An 8,577-nucleotide genomic window follows, 5' to 3' on the forward strand; every position below is an offset into this window, starting at 1 on the left:
GCTGAAGGATCAGGAAGGGATAACTGTAATATACCACACTTTTATTGATTGCTAAAAATCCATAAATAAGTTTTTTAAAGGAAAAAAAATAAAAAAGATTTTAGAAAGTACGGCAACATAGGTTCTTGTGTACTTGTAGTCTTATTTATGCTTGCATACTTATACACTTTAAAAATGTCAATAAATTGGTAATTATTCATTGCATATTTCAATAATTCAAGAAAATGTTAATTTATACTATACAAGCAATACATTGTGTAATCATGCTCCTGATTTTCTGTGCTCTTTAAATGGATTTCTTCATTAAGGAAAGGTGCCATCAGGCAGCAAATATTAGACGAGACTTTCCATACAAATTAAGAAATTTAACAGTGCCCACCTCTAGTCTCTGCTTCTGATCGCCAAGTTTAGAAGGATGAATGAAGGGCTGTTGTGAGGATTTAGAGTCAGATTGCATAATTTGAATTCCTGTTCTACCACTTGCCAAATTTCTGATTTGGGGCAAAATAAATTACCTATGGTTTAGTTTTCTCATCTATAAAATAAGGAAAATAACAGTAAATATCATGAAGCTGATATCCAGGCAAAAACCAGTATGTTCTTACCAGTCATTTATAGCTACTGTTCAGTCTAAGTAGTCTGTGCCTCATTAAGATACATCAATAAAACGTACAATCTTGTATTAAAAATCTCAGGGAATTGACGTTTTGTTGGGTGTTAGCTGAGAGAAAAGAATCCTTAATTCCTATGCCATCAAGGTGCTTGAGCCAAAACATTTTAGGTACAAAATTTTGAATAAGAATGCACTGTTTACTTGAGAGAGATCCTTGACTTAAAGAACTAGTCATAATCATTACAGAGACCAGAGAAAAGAAAGCAAGAAAAACTACTTAAGGCTACTGTATAACATGTAGCTCTTCTGGGGTATATGAGTGTGTGTGTGTGTGTGTGTGTGTGTGTGAGAGAGAGAGAGAGAGAGAGAGAGAGAGAGAGAGCAAGAGAGAGAGACCCTAAGGAATTTTGATGTCTATGGAGAATTCCTGAAGCAAGATACATGTATTCAGCTGGAACACCCTAAAGGTGGCAATTAAATGTGTATTTAGCTAAGGGCCTCTTCATTGTTGTATACCCCCATAACTTCAGTGGTTAAGATAATAACTAGGTGTAAGGGGGCTTAAACTATATGCAAGAAGACCTTAACATTTGATAATTCTGTACATTTTAAAATTGTTCAGTGTGATTTACCAAAGAAGGCGTGGTAATTTATATTAGGACTAATTCCTTTGTAAAAGAGCATTTTTATTTGGCACTTAGAGATCTTGGCCTTAATTATCTGAACATGTTGCTTTGGGAAAAAAAAACTATTTTCCTGATTTTTTCCTACAAATGAAAAATAACTATAACAAGCTAATAAGTTATCTTAATTCTGGTGTATTTTTTTTTGAGAAGTTTTCATTGATTTTCCAATTCCAACATTAACCAATAGAGCATATTATATTGATTTATTTATATTTATTTATATACTTATTTATATATATTTTATTTATATATATATTTTATTTATTTTTATTTATTTATATATTATTTATATATATTTATTCCAGACCACTAGATAAGTGGCATGTCTCATTCTGTGTTTATAGTATACTAAAAACTCAGTGAGAAATATTATCACTGTTTTTGTTATTAAGAATGTCATGACAACCTTAGCTCTAAGTTCCTTCTTGTTGGATTAAGCTATGTCCTAAGGGGCTCAGCTCTCCCACACTTCACCAAATAATCTCATTCTTTCCTTAGAGAGCAAAGATTAATCATTCAGAAACTTAATGAGCTGGAAAAACAAATACCAGTGGAAGAAAGGTGCCCAAGAATTTTAAATAAAATAAATTAGTTTCCATTTGAAAAGTAAATTAGTTGATTTACAAATCTCTTTTCTTTTTTTCGTCTCCATTTGTACTTCTCTCTGTTTACTATCTTCCTCAGACCCTCTGTCCTTAGATAAAGTCCAAAAAAATAAAAAATAAATAAAAATAAAAAATAAATAAATAAAAAATAAAAGATAAAGTCCAATCATGAAAACTTTTTTTTTTTTTTTTTTTTTTTTAGATTTTGGAATATATCTTCCTATCACCAGATGTTTTTTATATTTTACACATCTTTTCCTAAGTTTCCTTTCTTTCTAAATATTCTCTGATGACTCTGCTACTGATCAACTACAACTGACTTGAAAAATCATAAAGAGAAAATAAGAAAATAAAAATCAAAAATAAAGAGGTATTTAATATCCCTTCAGAATATTTTCGGTTTTATTTTTTTATGATTTTATTTATTTATTTATTCATGAGAAATAGAGAGCAGCAGAGATATAGGCAGAGAGAGAAGCAGGCTTCCTGTAGGGAGCCTGATGCAGAACTCGATCCCAGGACCCAAGATCATTTCCTGTACCGAAGGCAGAAGCTCAGCCACTGAGCCACCTAGATGTCCTATATTTTTAGGTTTTGTTTTTTTTTTTTTTTTAGTTTTAATACATTCCTAAGTGTTACTACCATACTTTTTAAATTTTATTTTAATAGTTAAATACTTTCAAATATATTATTTTGTTATCATGGAATTTTATTTAGAAATAAATTTCATAATGTGAACAATGCAGGAAGGCTCAATAATGTTTTCCTCATTTACAAAGAGGATTATTGGTCTTGAGCTAGAATCTGTATATCCCTTCTCTAAACAATGCTTTAAATTTCAAACATTTAATCTATAATTATGCAAATAGTAATATGAATTATTATAAGATAAAAAGTTTATGGAGGTATAAACATAAAAATAATCTTTGCACATACATAAATATTAAATTATCTATTTGAAAATATACTTTTCTTCTTCTAGAATTTGTTCCATCATGTCACCATCTCTCAACTCTTCCTAAAAAGTTCTCCCATATTTTTTTATTACAGTTTAAATATGACGTCTCCAAAAGCCTTCTCTGACCCCTTAAGTCTGAAGTACCAATTCAAGAATTGTGTTCCCATAGTGCTTTTACCAACCCTATCACTGATATATTAGTTAAATGCTCTAGCACACAGATCATGATACTGAATTTTCTAGTCAATCTGCACTTTTGTCATCTAAAAAATGCAGAACTTGCCTTGAACTTAGAGAACTCTGAGTATTTACCTATGAATGTTTAGGGCATCAGAGGTCTTAATTTGAGGGAAAAAAATTAGCTCATTCAGGCAATTCTTTCTTACAGATTTGGTATTGTATGTCACATTAAAAGGCTTAGATTTTAGTCACAGAGCTTCTGAAACTACTGGAGGAATTTAAGAAGAATGAGACACTAATTTTTCATAAGGAGGGATCCTCTGATAGGCTACAAAGAATAGATTTGGAATAGGGAGTTAAGACAACATTAGAAGCATGTTGACCAACAGATGGGAGGTGGCCAGTTCCTAAATAAAGACAACGAAAGTAGAGGTAGAAGAAAAGTGACAAAGAATAAAAATATATAGGAGATGAACCTGTTAGGTAATTGACAGTTAACCATATGTGAAAAGTAAGAGATGAAAGAGACAAGACTGACAACTTCCTCTATTATGCTGACACAATGAAGAATCTTCACACAGACTGTGTGGCAGTGATGGATACTCAGAGAAAAGATTTTCCACTTTTTTATATGATATAGTAAAATCTGAGGATTTTTCCAGATCTCTTTGTGTTTCCAACTATTCTTTATTTTTTTGTTTTATTCCAGTCATAATATTTGACTTAAGATCATGTAAGTTGGAGACATATAAATGAGATTTGTCGACTAAAGAGGAAATTAGAGAATACAGATAATGACGATACTATTGAGATCTTTAAAAGATCATTGCCATCAATTTGAACCATTAAATGTACTTTTATTTAAAAATATAGTAGCAAGAAAAATAAAATAAAAATAAAAATATAGTAGCTGTTACCTAGATTTGTCCATTATCTCTATAAATGAATTGTTCATTAAGTTTATAAATGAAAGGAAATAGGAATTGATTATAAGCATTATTTAATTAATTCATTTCCATAAAAAATGGGCATTATATATATTTTAAATAAGAAGTATCTTGAAAAATAGTGTTCAAGAAGTAAAACATGAAATAAATGACAAAACAAAAATTATATCATCCATTTGCCATCTCTCTCATTTTTGTGAACTTAAATATTTTATTTTTTGTCTCAAGTTTATTTATTTATTTATTTATTTATTTATTTATTTATTTATTTATTTATTTATTTATGATAGTCACAGAGAGAGAGAGAGAGAGGCAGAGACACAGGCAGAGGGAGAAGCAGGCTCCATGCACCGGGAGCCCGACGTGGGATTCGATCCCGGGTCTCCAGGATCGCGCCCTGGGCCAAAGGCAGGCGCCAAACCGCTGCACCCCCCAGGGATCCCTTGTCTCAAGTTTCAACTTTATAAGGAGAATAAAAATGAATCTTGATATTCAATAATCCTTTAGTACAGAAAATTTTTCCTAAGATTGTTCAGTGCAACCAACCATCAAGTCAAGACATGCTGTTTGATGAATATCAAGACAGACAAGGCAGCTGTCACTGTATGAGCTATAATTGCATTTCTAGAGTCTCAAGTCTACAAACTGTATATGAAATCAAGTAGTAATAACTATCACAAATGAATATTCTTAAGTGAAAATCCTCATGAAAAGGTAGAACAGAGGCACCTGGGTGGCTCATTTGGTTCAGCGTCTAACTCTTGGTTTTAGTTTAGGTCATGATCTCAGGGTTGTGAGATCGAGCCCTGCATCGGGTTCTGCGCTCAGCATGGAGTCGGCTTGGGATTCTTTCTTTCCATTTCCCTATGCCCCTCCCTGCCCCACTCCCTCTTTCAAATAAATAAATAAGTAAAATATTTTTTAAACATTTTTTAAGATTTTTTATTTATTTATGAAAGACACAGAGAGAGGCAGAGACACAGGCAGAGGGAGAAGCAGGCTCCATGCAGGGAGCCTGATGTGGGATTCGATCCCGGATCCGGGGATCATGCCCTGGGCTAACGGCAGGCGCTCAACCACTGAGCCACCCACCATCCCAAAATATTTTTTTAAAGGTAGAACGGTTGTGGTTTGATATCAAGATCATTTCTACTTCAGTAGCTAAGGACCAGTTGTTTTATGACCCTCAAATTCTTTCTTCAGTTTTTTCATGGTTGAGCACCTATTATCATGTAGGCCTCAACCCCAAAGTTACTTCATCATAGAGTTTTCCTGAATATACTATCTAAAGTAATGTTCTACCCCTGCCCGACCTCCAATGCTTTCTCCTTCAGCTCTTTATTTTCCTATTGGTGTTCTTCAAAAATAAAAGTAAATTAATATATGCAGCTCTTCATTGCAAATGGGCCCCGTGGAGACAGGAATGTTCCCTGACTTATTCACTGCTGTGATTTCAAAGCTCAAAGGGCCTAGCTTAGTAGAGGAGCTCAAAAATAGTTGTAAGAAAAAGAAACAAAGATAGAATTTGTCATTATAGGATATTCTTAAAGAATATTATAGGTAATTTTTCTTAGATTACATAAATCAGGGCTAACTGTTATCAATGTCATTTTTGGTCTTATTATATGTTAAAACTGTCAGCCCCCTTAGCCAAACTAACTTCTGGATGACTTTTAAGAAATTTGATATTTTCTTCATCTCTTGTTCTTTGGCTCTCCATCAGCTTTCAATCTAATCTGTCAATTTTCCCTACTCCTTGACTTTATATCCTGCTTACATCTTACTCATCAGTTTCTGATGCCAAATATTATAAAATTGTTCCTGAAAATCTAATTAGTACATGATATTTGTTTCATATCTATTTTTGATTCAAGGTATAAAACCACATAACATGCCAGCAAAGAATGACCTCTCTTGTTTGAAGGTAGCTTAAATATATAATGTATATTATTCTTTTCGGGAAGTCTCACTGATGATTTTATTGGTCTATCTGTAAATCTGTGACTACAAGTACAGTTAAAGTGTAGTTTAAAGGTCATTCTTAGTTATTTATACTTACTTGGCAATTTCAGTTCCATTATAATTTTCTTGTTGTGTGTGTGTGTGTGTCTGTGTGTGTGTGTATACAAGAAGATGCTAGATAGGATACAAATATTATTATGAGTCCCTGAATATGGTACCCTGGTTTCTATTAGAAAAAGAAAAAGATTCCTACACTTAAGATGTTTAAAGAGTGAAAAAAAATTAACTATTATGAAGGTAACTTATTTCTCCGGGTAATAAAAGTCAGATATTTTCTGATACCAGATATATAAATATCTCTTTAGTTGTTTTCAATGCTAAAAATTAATTTCAAATAAAAATATTTCAAGATTTAATTTTTGTTTATATGTAAGTTTCAGCAGAAACTCTTCTTGGATAAGTCGTAGGATTATGTAAATTGCAAAATATTTATTTGTTTCCATCTCAGTCATATTCTACCAAGGAATATGAATGAAACTTTGAGTTTTTGTTTCAGTCCAACAGGCTTAGTATCAGAATAGAGGACTGTTTTTTTCTTCAGCACTCTTCACTCTATTTTTTCTCTGTTGTGCTTAATTTTGACATTACCTGGGGTGTGTTTATTAAGATGGATGTGTTGCCATAAATTTCTGACTTGTGAAATGATTAATGATTCTTTCTTCTTGCACTATTTTTTAACTTATTTTTGAAGTAATTTCAGATTTTCAGACATCACAAAAATAATATGAACAATTTTCTTACACCTAGTGTATTATTTAGTGTTTCCTATTTGTTTGTTTCTGTCTTCCCAGTTCTTGGGAATTCAGCAAATGTCTTAAGATTAAAGTTTCCAGACTAAAAAAAAAAAAAGATAGGACACTCAGTACACTTGAATTTCAGATAAATAGCCAATTAAAGTTTTAGTACAAGTATGTCCCATTCAAAATTTGACATATTTACATTTAAAAAGTATTCTCTGTTTATCTAAATTTCAAATTTAATTGGGTGTCCTGTATTTTTTTGGGCAACTCTCATTGAGATGGTAATCAGTCAAGAGGTGTAGGCCCCTAGAGTTTTCAATATATTACTCCAGCCTTGTGTGACCTCCAGAAACATAGTTGGTTTCTCTGTTCCTCTCAGTGGCCTTGTGCCTGGGTCAAACTTAGATTCAGTTTCTAACCTGCAACCATGATAGGCAATCAAGAGTCAGAATGCTTCGAAAGATAATTGTAGAACATCAGCTCATCTCTGAAAATTTATCACCTCTGTTGAGTTTAACTTCTTGTAGTCTTCATTGCTCCTTCAACAATATGTAGCCATCATACATACGATTTTTATAATTATTCCATAAATTCCGAGGCTCCTTGGGTGGCTCAGTTTAAGCCTTGGACTCTTGATGTCAGCTGAGGTCATGATCTTAGAGTGGTGGGATGCAGCCCCTTGGTGGGGCTCTGCGCTCAGCATGGTCTGCTTGCTTGTCCCTCTCCCTCTGCTCCTACCCTCTTCCTTTCTATGTAAATAAATAAATAAATACCAAAAATAATAATAATCCCAGATTTTCATATTTGTTGTCATTTGAATGCTTGGACTATTGCAGTCTGCCCCATATGGCTGAGCATTCACATTTGTTTCTTTTTCAAATGGTTTTATATGAACGATATTGTATTACCTTTTAGGTTAAAATATTTTCTTAATCTTCTTTGACCCACAAGTTACTTAAAAGTGTATTTTTAAAACAGTTGGCACAGTTTTTCCCCACCCATTCCCACATCTCCTCAACCCTCTGCTGGATGCTGCTTTGACTGCACCATGCTGGCTCAGAGCTCTGGCTCCTGCTAAACCAGCACTGCCATCATCTCTCTCCAACAGTGGGCATGATCACTACCTGTATCTCATCAGCCATGACGGATGGCTGTGCCTAGAGGTGAAGGGGAAGATGGTCAGTAGGACAGAGGGTAACACTGATAACTCGTTCATTGATGAAAATGCCTCCACGGAAGGTCCTGAGGGCAAAGGTACCAAAACCACAATAGTCACTGGTGTTGATATTATCATGAACCATCACTTGCAGGAAAACAGCTTCACAAAAGTAGTACATCAAAGATTATATGGAATCAATCAAAGGCAAACTTGAAGAACAGAGGCCAGATAGAGTAAAATCTTTCGTGGCAGGGGTTGCAGGACGAATCACATACATTCTTGCCGATTTCAAAAAACTCTGAGTTCTTTATTGGTGAAAACATGATTCTAGATGGCATGGTTGCTCTTTTGGACTACTGTGAGGATGGTGAGACCCTGTATATGATTTTCTAAGGATGATTTAGAAATGGAAAAATGTTAAAAGAATTTGACTGTTAACTTTGGAGGTATCACCTATTGTGGTAACTGGCTGCTGCTTTTCATCCACACAAGGCCAGGACTCAGACAAACGGGACTGATGTCATCTTGGGCTCTCCATTTATTTTGACCTTGATTTATTTGGGGTAGAGGCATTGTTTTTAAGAAAAACAAAACATGTCATGTAGGTTTTCTGAAAATAAAATGCGTTTAAACTAAAAAAAAAAAAGTTTGACACACAGCTTTTCTA

The 8,577-nt window shown here is 33.5% G+C and overlaps 1 pseudogene; it reads left to right on the plus strand.

The window, feature by feature from the left end:
- The first annotated feature begins 7,902 nt into the window (after nucleotides 1-7,902).
- LOC129512063 (translationally-controlled tumor protein-like) lies at nucleotides 7,903-8,331 on the plus strand (annotated as a pseudogene).
- The last annotated feature ends 246 nt before the right edge of the window (nucleotides 8,332-8,577 follow it).

The sequence above is a fragment of the Nyctereutes procyonoides genome, unplaced genomic scaffold (assembly GCF_905146905.1).
Source record: "Nyctereutes procyonoides isolate TBG_1078 unplaced genomic scaffold, NYPRO_anot_genome, whole genome shotgun sequence".
Lineage (NCBI taxonomy): Eukaryota > Metazoa > Chordata > Mammalia > Carnivora > Canidae > Nyctereutes > Nyctereutes procyonoides.